At 47.3% G+C, this 13643-nt stretch overlaps 1 pseudogene; it reads right to left on the reverse strand.

Moving 5' to 3' along the window:
• LOC142911177 (uncharacterized) overlaps window positions 1–13274 on the reverse strand; it is a 24293-nt pseudogene extending 11019 nt beyond the window's left edge.
• Between the last annotated feature and the right edge of the window lie 369 nt (window positions 13275–13643).

Consider the following 13643-nt stretch of genomic DNA (forward strand, 5'->3'; position numbering starts at 1 on the left):
TTGTTGTTGTTGTCGCTGTTGTTGTTGTCGCTGTTGTTGTCGCTGTTGTTGTTGCTGTTGTTGTTGTCGCTGTTGTTGTTGTTGTCGCTGTTGTTGCTGTTGTTGTTGCTGTTGTTGTTGTTGTCGCTGTTGTTGTTGTTGCTGTTGTTGTTGTCGCTGTTGTTGTTGCTGTTGTTGTTGCTGTTCTTGTTGTTGTCGCTGCTGTTGTTGCTGTTGTTGTTGTCGCTGTTGTTGTTGTTGTCGCTGTTGTTGTTGCTGTTGTTGTTGTTGCTGTTGTTGTCGCTGTTGTTGTTGCTGTTGTTGTCGCTGTTGTTGTCGCTGTTGTCGCTGTTGTTGTTGCTGTTGTTGTTGTCGCTGTTGTTGTCGCTGTTGTTGTTGCTGCTGTTGTTGTTGTCGCTGTTGTTGTTGTTGCGGTTGTTGTTGTCACTGTTATTGTCGCTGTTGTTGCTGTTGTTGTCGCTGTTGTTGTTGTTGCTGTTGTCGCTGTTGTTGTCGCTGTTATTGTCGCTGCTGTTGTTGTTGTCGCTGTTGTTGTTGTTTCTGTTGTTGTTGTCGCTGTTGTTGTTGTCGCTGTTGTTGTCGCTGTTGTTGTTGCTGTTGTCGCTGTTGTTGTTGTCGCTGTTGTTGCTGTTGTTGTTGCTGTTGTTGTTGTTGTCGCTGTTGTTGTTGTTGCTGTTGTTGTTGTCGCTGTTGTTGTTGCTGTTGTTGTTGTTGTTGCTGTTGTTGTTGTCGCTGCTGTTGTTGTTGTTGTCGCTGTTGTTGTTGTCGCTGTTGTTGTTGCTGTTGTTGTTGTTGTCGCTGTTGTTGTTGCTGTTGTTGTTGTCGCTGTTGTTGTTGTTGTCGCTGTTGTCGCTGTTGTTGCTGTTGTTTTTGTCGCTGTTGTTGTCGCTGTTGTTGTTGTTGCTGCTGTTGTTGTTGTTGTCGCTGTTGTTGTTGTTGCTGTTGTTGTTGTTGTTGTCACTGTTATTGTCGCTGTTGTTGCTGTTGTTGTTGTTGTCGCTGTTGTTGTTGCTGTTGTCGCTGTTGTTGTCGCTGTTGTTGCCGCTGCTGTTGTTGTTGTTGCTGTTGTTGTTGTCGCTGTTGTTGTTGTTTCTGCTCCTCCGGTCGCAGCTTGGCCCTCCGCAGCGTCGTGCCGAGTGAGGGTGGCGATGTAGCGGGCACAGCTCCCTGTACGGTCACAACCATCGACACCATCACCACCATCACTGTCACCACCATCACCGTCACCACCATCACCGTCACCACCGTCACCGTCACCACCGTCACCGTCACCACCGTCACCGTCACCACCATCACCGTCACCACCATCACCGTCACCACCATCACCTACACGGGGGACACCTTTGTCTGTGTATAGGTGCTGCTGACAGCACTTGCCCCTACAACCTGATAGAGGCTACATGGGGGACCTTTGTCTGTGTATGGGTGCTGCTAACAGCACTTGCCCCTACAACCTACTAGAGGCTACATGGGGGACTTTTATCTGTGATAGCTGCTAACAGCACTTGCCCCTACAACCTGCTAGAGGCTACATGGGGGACCTTTGTCTGTGTATAGGTGCTGCTCACAGCACTTGCCCCTACAGCCTGCTAGAGGCTACACGGGGGACCTTTGTCTGTTTATAGGTGCTGCTAACAGCACTTGCCCCTACAACCTGCTAGAGGCTACACGGGGGACCTTTGTCTGTGTATAGGTGCTGCTGACAGCACTTGCCCCTACAACCTGCTAGAGGCTACATGGGGGACCTTTGTCTGTGTATAGGTGCTACTAACAGCACTTGCCCCTACAGCCTGCTAGAGGCTACATGGGGGACCTTTGTGTATAGGTGCTGCTGATAGCACTTGCCCCTACAACCTGCTAGAGGCTACACGGGGGACCTTTGTCTATGTATAGGTGCTGCTGACAGCACTTGCCCCTACAGCCTGCTAGAGGCTACATGGGGGACCTTTGTCTGTGTATAGGTGCTACTAACAGCACTTGCCCCTACAGCCTGCTAGAGGCTACATGGGGGACCTTTGTCTGTTTATAGGTGCTGCTGACAGCACTTGCCCCTACAGCCTGCTAGAGGCTACACGGGGGACCTTTGTCTGTGTATAGGTGCTGCTGACAGCACTTGCCCCTACAACCTGCTATAGGCTACATGGGGGACCTTTGTCCGTATATAGGTGCTACTAACAGCACTTGCCCATACAACCTGCTAGAGGCTACATGGGGGACCTTTGTCTGTGTATAGGTGCTGCTGACACCACTTGTGTGGTGCCACAACAGTGAAGCCGCTCCGTCGACACCGGGCCCGTCGCTGTGCTGCTGCGACCGAGAAACCACCCGGCTCCCGTCACAGCTCTCTCCCCCCCCCCCACATAAACACACAACACTCACGTAGAGCCTCGTGGGGAGGGGGGGGGCACCTGCCCTGAGTTGTTACCCGAGAGGCCCCACGGTTTCTCAGGGTCAGGGAATTGGCAGGCGCCCCCCTCCCCCCCCCTAGGCCAAATGGCACTGCGGCGCCGTGGCTTAACTTAGAATTAAATTACCACGGAGAGAACTCGCTGAGAACCGCAGTGAGGAGATGCCCAAGACACACACGGACCAGCAGACAGGTGGGGAGCGGGGCAGCGTGGGTTAAGCGTCTCTACCCATGATGCACCGCGGATTAACGGCCCTACCCATGATGCACTGTGGTTTAACGGCCCTACCCATGATGCACCGCGGATTAACGGCCCTACCCATGATGCACCGCGGATTAACGGCCCTACCCATGATGCACCGCGGATTAACGGCCCTACCCATGATGCACCGCGGATTAACGGCCCTACCCATGATGCACCGCGGATTAACGGCCCTACCCATGATGCACCGCGGATGGGCGGTGCGAGGGCTTTGAATGGAGGATAAAAAGGGACGCTTTGGGGAAGCAGGGGGCCATTTTTTTTATTTGACTGGAGATCAACAGGAGGGAGGGATCGAGGAGCCGTCACCTGACTGTTACTCGCACGTCCGTGAGACGGGGCAGAGAACAGCCAGATTCTGTTTACAGCATCATCTATCCGCGACCTCCATCGCTGCAAGGTCGGACCGTAAGTACGAGGGAGAGAGGTAAGACAAAGGGACGAAATTCGGAGAGAAAATATAGGGCAGACAGGTCGATTAGGTATCAGGCAGTAGCGAGATAGGTTAGACCTGTCCTGCTGGTCCGTACTGACACGCACAGTCTAGTTCGTTTATTCGTGGGGAATAAACCGTCCGTAGGGTATAAACCGTGTCGTGTTGTCTCTGTGAGTACGGAGGGGCGGTGCGTGGTGTGGCGAGCCTGCCCGCGGTGATTCTTTTGTTTGCGCGTGAGTGAGTAATTTTACCCACGTGTTTACGCTCGCACAGGTGGGTCCATGCCGGGGCAGCAGTAACGTGCTATCACCCTGGGAATTAAAGCAAGGGTCCTTCGATCATTAAATGCACTAGTGCGTGATGTGGTGAGCCTCTGCATCGTGTGACGCTGGTTGCACTTCGCCCGCGCCAGTACGGGGGCGTGCAGGAGCAGCGGCGCTCACGGCACGCGCCGCGCATGTAGCGCGTAGAGATCAATTGGTGAGCGGGTATTCCGCAGCGCGGCCTAATTAGTTGCTTCCGACCGGCTGCGAAGGTAAATGAAACAAGATTACACAATTCAAGCACGCGATGCTGCTGGCGGTGGTTACCACGTGAGTAGAGCTGCGCCGTGAGGTACACGGGTACCCACGGGCATAATCATACCCCGGGTGTTGCAGTTGTGGTAGTGGTATGAATTTAACGGGGGAGTCGGGGGCCAACGGCCCCGACAATTCGGTGATGGCGGGGGATGGTAGCCCCCACAAATGCATTTTTCTGTCTCCACCACCATAACCACAACCTTAGTAATGTGTGAACAACAGATCAATGTTGGTGAACCGATATACATGGGTTATCTCCACTGTAATGAAGGTGAGTGGTGCTGTTCAACAAAGCTGTAAGTATATTTGTACAGCCACTATACTGCAGTCTTTTTTCGGGAAGACTGGTTCCCATTAAGTGAAAAATGGATCTCCCCTTCTCACGCATCAAATTAGAGCAGAAATGTAAATATATATACACACACACAGCAGATTGAGCAGTTGCTAACATTCGTCATCCATATTTCATTAGAATATTTACCCAGGAAAGCACCACCGAGACTGAAGACTACGTGCATAGATCAAAATGAACGCTCTTACAGACACCACAATGCTGCCCTGCAAGTCGGGCGTGCAGAGTTTTACGATCATTGCGTGATCCATAAACTCAAAGAGTTGCTGTGTAAGAGTGTGGCACCGTACTCCGCTGATGAAAAAAGAGCTCCATCCTCTGCTTTCACAGATACCATTAAAACATTAACCTTGTTTATATAAAGTGTTTTAGAAATGCTTGACAAGTTTCTTCACTTGCTGGGAAGACTGTTATAAAGTTCACAGACCTTCAATAATGCACACCATAAATTTCATCAATGTGGTATACTTTCATAAAACATATATTTGAGCTTATTTCCATTCACATTAATGAATGGCATCTCGGCTTAAATAAAATGAACGTTATGCACACTTGAAGGTCAGAAGCTGTATTCCTGTATAGTCATCTGTTTGAATGCAAAATGCAACCTATATGTTAACCTTATCCAGAAACACAAAGCAAAGTGTCACCATTGTCAAATATACATTTGACGGCTCTTATCTGAGCTCGAGGGTGGAAGTTACACATTTATTGGCAGGCACCGGTCTCTGCATAGGATGACTCTTCTATTATTTTTAGGATGTATAGCAAGGTTGGCTACGTACTGTGCGAAAGGAGTTCAACATACACACATGAGGATTACAATAATCATGAGAATAACGCGAATGATTTTTATCCAGAATAGCCTTCTTGAGTCTCGAGATATTCGTGTCGAGAATACTGCCATTGGGATGCTGTGATGACGTTGATAGGCGCCTGCAAACGTGGGAGGAGCACCCGGAGAAGATTCCTGACCTTCACGCTTCAAGGTCGCCCCTTCTTCATATTTCACCGTCACTCGTGGCCACGTAGCGAATCGTTTTTATGGATTTTGTTGTTGTTGTTCTGTCTCTCACTGTTCAAATAAACGTATCATTAAAATTATAGGCTGATCATTTCTTTGTCATGGGGCTAACGTACAAAACCAGCAGGGGACCAAATACTTTTTTCCCTCACTGTAGACAACACTACCATAGACACAACACTACCATAGACTCAACACTACCATAGACTCAACACTACCATAGACTCAACACTACCACAGACTCAACACTACCATAGACTCAACACTACCACCCATAGACTCAACACTACCACCCACAGACTCAACACTACCACCCACAGACTCAACACTACCATAGACTCAACACTACCACCCATAGACTCAACACTACCACCCATAGACTCAACACTACCATAGACACAACACTACCATAGACACAACACTACCACCCATAGACTCAACACTACCATAGACTCAACACTACCATAGACACAACACTACCATAGACACAACACTACCACCCATAGACTCAACACTACCATAGACTCAACACTACTATAGACTCAACACTACCACCCATAGACTCAACACTACTATAGACACAACACTATTATAGACTCAACACTGCACATACAATCAGCACTGCCCATAGACTCAGCACTACCCATGGACTCAACACTGCCACCCATAGACTCAACACTGCTACCCATAGACTCAGCACTACCCATGGACTCAACACTGCCACCCATATACTCAACACTGCCATAGACTCAACACTACCCACAGACTCAACACTACCACCCATAGACTCAACACTGCCATAGACTCAACACTACCCACAGACTCAACACTGTCTACACACTCAGCACTACCCATAGACTCAACACTTCCATAGACTCAACACTGCCATAGACTCAACACAGCCCATAGACTTATGGACCACAACGCCTGTGTCACCAGACTTATGGACCACAACGCCTCTGTGTCACCAGACTTATGGACCACAACGGCTCTGTGTCACCAGACTTATGGACCACAACGCCTGTGTCACCAGACTTATGGACCACAACGGCTCTGTGTCACCAGACTTATGGACCACAACGCCTGTGTCACCAGACTTATGGACCACAACGCCTCTGTGTCACCAGACTTATGGACCACAACGCCTCTGTCACCAGACTTATGGACCACAACGCCTCTGTCACCAGACTTATGGACCACAACGCCTGTGTCACCAGACTTATGGACCACAACGCCTCTGTGTCACCAGACTTATGGACCACAACGCCTCTGTGTCACCAGACTTATGGACCACAACGCCTCTGTGTCACCAGACTTATGGACCACAACGCCTCTACGTGTACAAATATTTTTTTTACCAATTCCACTTAACGTATAAATAAAAAAGACTGCTTACAAATATCAGCTCTATGTTTTCAAGTAAATACAGTTTGGGTAGTGAATAAATTATAGTCTAAATAAGCTACACATGACGAATTGTAGGCAATTATAGTTATAATCAAAGACATTTTTAAACAATCACGTGGTCCCTGTAGTCGCCGTTAGAGACAATCTGCTTGAAAACAGTTTATCAACATATATGAATACATTGATTCGAATAAGCAGAGTTAATTTCCTATTTATGGCATGCCAGTTATAAGTCAGTTTTCGATATCAACATCACCTGACACGTGGAGCGATTTCATTGTTTCGTCTCCCCACTGGGCATCCTCTCGGGTGACCCCCTCGCCGCCAATCGGCATCACTCGCCCCCTTCGCGCCCTCCACCGTCACCCTCAACTCCACCCGCGGTGGTTTCAACAGCCTGGTTGGCCACTGGAACGGTATCCCGGACAGTGCCGGATTAAGCTCGTGCGGGTCCTGTGGCGTGTATTATAAAGGTGCCCAAAATAAAATTAAAAAACACAATTATTAAAACGCAAAGTTTACACATCTACCGGGTCTCCACTTGACTTTGTATTGTCTCGGAGGAAGTCCACCCACACCTCCACTTCCACAAACTGCTGGGAGTTGCCTCGCTCTGCCTCACAATCAGAATTCTCCTCCTGCTTCACATTGCCTCCATCGATGTGAAGGTCCCATTTTGGAGTTGAATCTTCAGCTTCACATTTCACCTTCACTTCTTCCCTCTTCACCATCACTTCCTCACATTTCACCTTCACTTCTTCCCTCTTCACCATCACTTCTTCCCTCTTCACCATCACTTCTTCCCTCTTCACCATCACTTCTTCATATTTCACCTCGTTACCTTTAAAAGTGTCCAAGCTGGGATTTTCTTCCGGTTCGTGTTTCATGAGGGATGGGCTCATGGTGGCACTTTGATTTTCACAAGCTGATTTCAGACTCCACTCCTTGTGGATCTTCTGATGCTTCTGTGTTCTCTGGTGTACTTGAAGAAGAGATGAATGTGCAAACGCCTTCACGCACACACTGCACCTGAAGGGTTTCTCTCCTGTGTGTGTCCTCTGGTGTATTACAAGAGCAGATGACTGTGCAAACGCCTTTCCACACACACTGCACTTGAAGGGTTTCTCTCCCGTGTGTGTTCTCTGGTGTATTACAAGAGTACATGAATGTGCAAACGCCTTCCCACACACACTGAACTTGAAGGGTTTCTCTCCCGTGTGTGTTCTCTGGTGTACTTCAAGATTTGATGAACGTGCAAACGCCTTCCCACACACACTGCACCTGAAGGGTTTATCTCCCGTGTGTGTTCTCTGGTGTTCTACAAGAGTAGATGAATGTGCAAACGCCTTCCCACACACACTGCACTTGAAGGGTTTCTCTCCCGTGTGAGATCTCTGGTGTACTTCAAGATTTGATGAACGTGCAAACGCCTTCCCACACACACTGCACCTGAAGGGTTTATCTCCCGTGTGTGTTCTCTGGTGTTCTACAAGAGTAGATGAATGTGCAAACGCCTTCCCACACACACTGCACTTGAAGGGTTTCTCTCCCGTGTGAGATCTCTCGTGCCGTGTCAAATCTCGAGTACAATCCGTGCTGTATGCACACCGGTCGCATTGTTGCCTTGTCCTACCGAGCTGCGCTGAGTGCATTTGCTCCATCAGACCAATTCTGCGGAGGAAGCGTCAGAGGAAGTGTCAGCTGCAGACAGAAAAAAATAATATCCACACCATCTACACATCAGTATCGATGCACAGAGGAAAGCATATATACACAGTAACACGTGACTTACACGTCTATACTTATTCATATATTCATGATATAGTGGAAAAGTGTCCCAAATTCATCACACGGGCTGTTATGGCACACAATGAGAGGGCAAATGGTCATAAACATGCCTGGAAGCCCTCAAATCTTCAAAATGAATGTTCACCCAAAACTCCGAGCACACAATTTCGGCTGTCTGGCTACAAAAGGAATATTTATGAGAGCTAAATTCAGCTGACATAGCAAAGGGTGTTGAAAACAATACTATTTGTGTTAGGCAGAAATGCATAAATTAACGTTCAATCACAACTTAGAGGTGTGAATCCAGGCTCAGATGTCCTTAAATGCTGGGATGAACAGTTCCGACTTCAGCTGCATGTGTGCTGTGTTAACTTCCTGTTTCCATTCATATAAAGAGTTCCAGAGGAAAACAAAAATAAACTATTATTACGCTATAACCTCCGTGTTCAACAGAGTTAATAGACTTTACTGCAAACACAAACTGTACACTGTCACTGGGTAAACAGGCAGTGGCGTGTCTAGAATCACGCCTGGCCACCTTCATCTGCTTGGCATGAATGCTTCCTCACTCCACCAAGTAATTAATTGAGGATCAACGAACATATCTGAGGCTAACTGGAGTTTGCGTGTCTCTCTCCGTGGTGAGATGTTAACTACATCACCTGGTGTACAGGAAGTCGTGGGTTCGATCCCGACCCTGACACCTGCTGTATATTTGGAGTTTGCGCGTCACTCCGTTTAGCGTCTTTGACCGATAGACATTGACACACGTATTCTTGGTTCTTTCGGTAAAGTTACGTAGATAGAAAATAACAATAACAGATAATACAATTACATTAAATAAAGACCACTTGTGTTGCGATCAAAACGACGTGAGTTTTTTTCCTTTATTTACATTTTTTTGCTAGTTTCATTTAATTTTCTATCTACGTGACTTTACCGAAAGAACCAAGAATATTAATTCCTACAGTCACCAAAGTTTTAAGTCAAAACATTCACACACGTTGACAAAGCCTCACCTTGTGTTGTTGTGGGCAGGTCGCTTCTGATAACAAGAGCGGTATAGCAGCTCAAGCGGGCTTGGCCTGGTAACAAAATAAAATAAAAACTGCGTGAATATTTACAATAAAACAAAGTTACAAAGTGGCGAGCCGGGTGAAGACAAATTAAACTTAAGCGAGATAATTAAAGTGAATGCAATCAGGCGAGGGCAGGAGGCAAGGCCCCGCGTGGCTAGGCCCCGCGTTGTAAAGTTCCAACCTGGACATCGATTCCCATGCTCGCTGCTACTCAACTGACATCCCTACGAGAGAGAGAGGCTCTACCTTGGTAAACAACAACCACCACCACAACGACCACCACCACCACAACGATGAGAATTTCTCACCTCGGATTTCAGTGCAAGAGCGCAGGCGACAGCAGGAAGTAGTATGACGTCACTTCCCTCCCACGAGCGGCTCTCTAACTGAATAAATTATGTTAATGAGGCCGGCCCATATGTCGAGGGATGGGGTCGTAGGCGCTGAACCCGTCGCAATGAACTCGCAACGGCTTAAACGGTTGCATTATGTTAATGAGCCACCAGTCACTGGGCGTAGCTTTGCCCAAATAAGGATTGCCACTGGAAACACATCGGCAGCGACCCAAGCGGAGGTGACGTCACGTTCAAGAGCACGGTGGACGGATGAATACCTTGGTGACATGACGTCACTATCGAGGTACACCTCCCCATGGCGTTTCACGCCAATGAGGCAATGCAGAGTGGTGACGTCACAGAGCGGGGTTGGAGTTTAAGTTGATTTAGATTCATTTTCCATTGCTCCCTCCCTTGGGTGTGTGAGCTCAGCAATAACGTGGACTGTGTGTGTGTACACTGTGTGTGTGTACACTGTGTCACTGTGTGTCACTGTGTGTGTACACTGTGTGTGTGTACACTGTGTGTGTACACTGTGTGTGTGTACAGTGTGTGTGTACACTGTTTGTGTCCGCATTGAACCGAACCCCCGGCAAGGCCATCTACTTAACGACGAGAGAAAATTCACACGAAATGTTCTTTTCAATGAAGTCTCCCAGATGTAAATTGATACAAGCTTTTAATGAAGAAATAAAATCATCTAATTCAAAACAACACAATTCAAAGATGTTTCATTTTAAAACTTCAAAACGGAGCATGGTGTACTTGCGTGAATGCGTCCTTCGTGTGCAAATGTTGTGACTTTCCTGGCCTGAAGGCCGTCAATGTGTTGGACCATTATTGGTGCACAGCGTCTCAACAACAGCAGTGGGGTTTGCTTCAACCGATAGGTACGAACATCCAGACGTCAATCAACAAGGAGCATTTCTAGTCCCAGTTAGACAAAATCTACGTCAACACGTAAGACAAAACTACAATTCGTGTTGTAGAGAATGTACCTCCTCCTATACGTGTAACTTTCAAGTGGTATGCCTTGTAACTGATGAATGATCCGAGCGTGCTCCCTATTTCAAAGACAATGAGTTGCTCCAGAGGCAGACGCTTCGTGAAACACAAAAGTACCCTTTGACCTGTATCACAAGAACAACGGGTCTCACCTGAGTTCTCTGTACAGGTTACTTCCAAAACACACACACACACGTACGTTGTCCTAACATCACTTATTCAATGTTTGACCCTCAGACAAAATGTTACATGCACGCGCATAATCAGACAAGTATTAATTCTAAATCATTGACGGGCATATTAACAACATTGAATTACTGCAGCGAAATTGACTGCATCACGTTACATCGTATTAACAAGACGTTATTTTACAAATACGCACCGTCTGCTTAACAGTGTATGTACAACGTACTATTGTTGCGTCATTCAAAACGAGTAGGCCGTTGCATGCTGGCGTCTGGGTCAAAATGTAGCAAATTTAAAACATTACGCTACAAATAATAGATGACGGCATTTCGATGGCAACACAAGCAATCGTCATCAGGTGGGACAAGCACAGCAGCAAGAAGAAGAAACTGCTGGAGTAGGCGCCTACTACTTCAGCAGTTTCTCTTGCTGTGGTTGTCCCACCTGATGACGATTGTTCGTGTTGTGATCTAAACGCCGTGATCTGTTGTTTCTACCCACGTGGTGACTTTACCGAAAGAACTCAAGAGTGTGGATTCCTGCAGTCACGAAAGCTTCGCAATCAAGATTGCCTACAAACTACACAACTGAGACGACACATCAATCATCGCCCCCTACTGACAGGCTCTTGTCCACATGCAGGCTGCTGCAGGGCCACCACCTTGTGCCAAAAAAGGGCAGCTGCTACTTGGGGATGCTCTTCGAGTGTTTCAGACGAGGTACGACACAAAACTCCGAGTTGCCAAGGCGATTAAGCAAGCACCGTGTAAATGCAAATATTATAACATAGTGAATGCTTGGGAGCTTATTGTCTCTCGCTCCTGGTTAAAGATCTACCCAACCCATGGGCCCACAAAGTGTTCAACTTCACGTTCTTGTCATTAAAGGCCTGTGACAAAGGTGCATCTATTGGAGCGACATCGTCTCTGGCTTACACATCTACCGGGTCTCCACTTGACTTTGTATTGTCTCAGAGGAAGTCCACCCACACCTCCACTTCCACAAACTGCTGGGAGTTGCCTCGCTCTGCCTCACAGTCAGAATTCTCCTCCTGCTTCACGATGTGAAGGTCCCATTTTGGAGTTGAATCTTCACATTTTACCTTCACTTCATCGCTCATCACTTCTTCACATTTCACCATAATTTCTTCATATTTCACCTTGATACCTTTAAAAGTGCCCAAGCTGGAATTTTCGTCCGGTTCTTGTTTCATGAGGGATGGGCTCATTGCGGCACTTTGACTTTCACAAGCTGATTTCAGACTCCACTCCTTGTGGATCTTCTGATGCTTTTGTGTTTTCTGGTGTACTTGAAGATGTAGTTTCTGTGCAAACGCCTTCCTGCACAGAGTGCACCTGAAGGGTTTCTCTCCCGTGTGTGTTCTCTGGTGTACTTGAAGATTTGATGAATCTGCAAACGGCTTCCCGCACAGAGTACACTTGAAGGGTTTCTCTCACGTGTGTGTTCTCTGGTGTACTTGAAGATTTGATGAATGTGCAAACGCCTTCCCGCACAGAGTGCACCTGAAAGGTTTCTCTCCCGTGTGTGTTCTCTGGTGTTTTTTAAGAGCAGATGACCGTGAAAATTCCTTCCCACAAACACTGCACTTGAAGAGTTTCTCTCTCGTGTGTGTTCTCTGGTGTGTTACGAGATTATATGACTGTGCAAACGCCATCCTGCACATCGTGCACCTGAAGGGTTTCTCTCCCGTGTGTGTTCTCTGGTGTGTTACAAGAACAGATGACTGTGCAAATGCCTTCATGCACACACTGCACTTGAAGGGTTTCTCTCCCGTGTGTGTTCTCTGGTGTACTTGAAGATGTGGTGACTGTGCAAACGCGATCCCGCACACAGTGCACCTGAAGGGTTTCTCTCCCGTGTGTGTTCTCTGGTGTTTTTTAAGAGCAGATGACCATGAAAATGCCATCCCACAAACACTGCACTTGAAGGGTTTCTCTCCTGTGTGTGTTCTCTGGTGTGTTTTAAGAGCAAATGAACCTGAAAATGTCTTCCCACAAACACTGCACTTGAAGGGTTTCTCTCCCGTGTGTGTTCTCTGGTGTGTTTTAAGAGCAGATGACTGTGCAAACGCCTTCCCACACACAGTGCACATGAAGGGTTTATCTCCCGTGTGTGTTCTCTGGTGTATTACAAGATTATATGACTGTGTAAACGCCATCCCGCACATCGTGCACCTGAAGGGTTTCTCTCCCGTGTGTGTTCTCTGGTGGTTCTGAAAAACTGATGTCCATGCAAATGCCTTGTTACACACAGTACATTTGAAGGGTTTCTCTCCTGTGTGACTTCTCTGGTGCCGTGTCAGATTTCCAGTCCGGTCCGTGCTGTATGCACGCTGGTCGCATTGTTGGCTTGTCGTACCGAGCTGTGCTGACTGCCTTTGCTCCATCAGAAAAATTCTGCAGAGGAAGCGTCAGCTGCAGACATAAAAAAATAATATCCACACCATCTACACGTCAGGTACAGAGGAATGCACACGTGACTTACACGTCTATACTTATTAATATATTCATGATGTAGTGAAAAAGTTTCCCAAATTCATCAGATTTGATGAACGTGCAAACGCCTTCACGCACACACTGCACCTGCTATGGCACACAATGAGAGGGAAAATGTCATTAATATGCATGGAAGCCTTCATATCTTCCAAGATGAATGTTAACCCAAAACTCTAAGCACACAATTTCGGCTGTCTGACTACAAAATGAATATTTATGAAAGCTATATTCAGCTGACATAGCAAAGGGTTTTGAAAACAATACT

This window comes from Petromyzon marinus, unplaced genomic scaffold, assembly GCF_048934315.1.
Source record: "Petromyzon marinus isolate PM22_M1 ecotype Great Lakes invasive population unplaced genomic scaffold, UKy_Petmar_22M1.pri1.0 PM_G_Scaffold_17, whole genome shotgun sequence".
Taxonomy (NCBI): domain Eukaryota; kingdom Metazoa; phylum Chordata; class Hyperoartia; order Petromyzontiformes; family Petromyzontidae; genus Petromyzon; species Petromyzon marinus.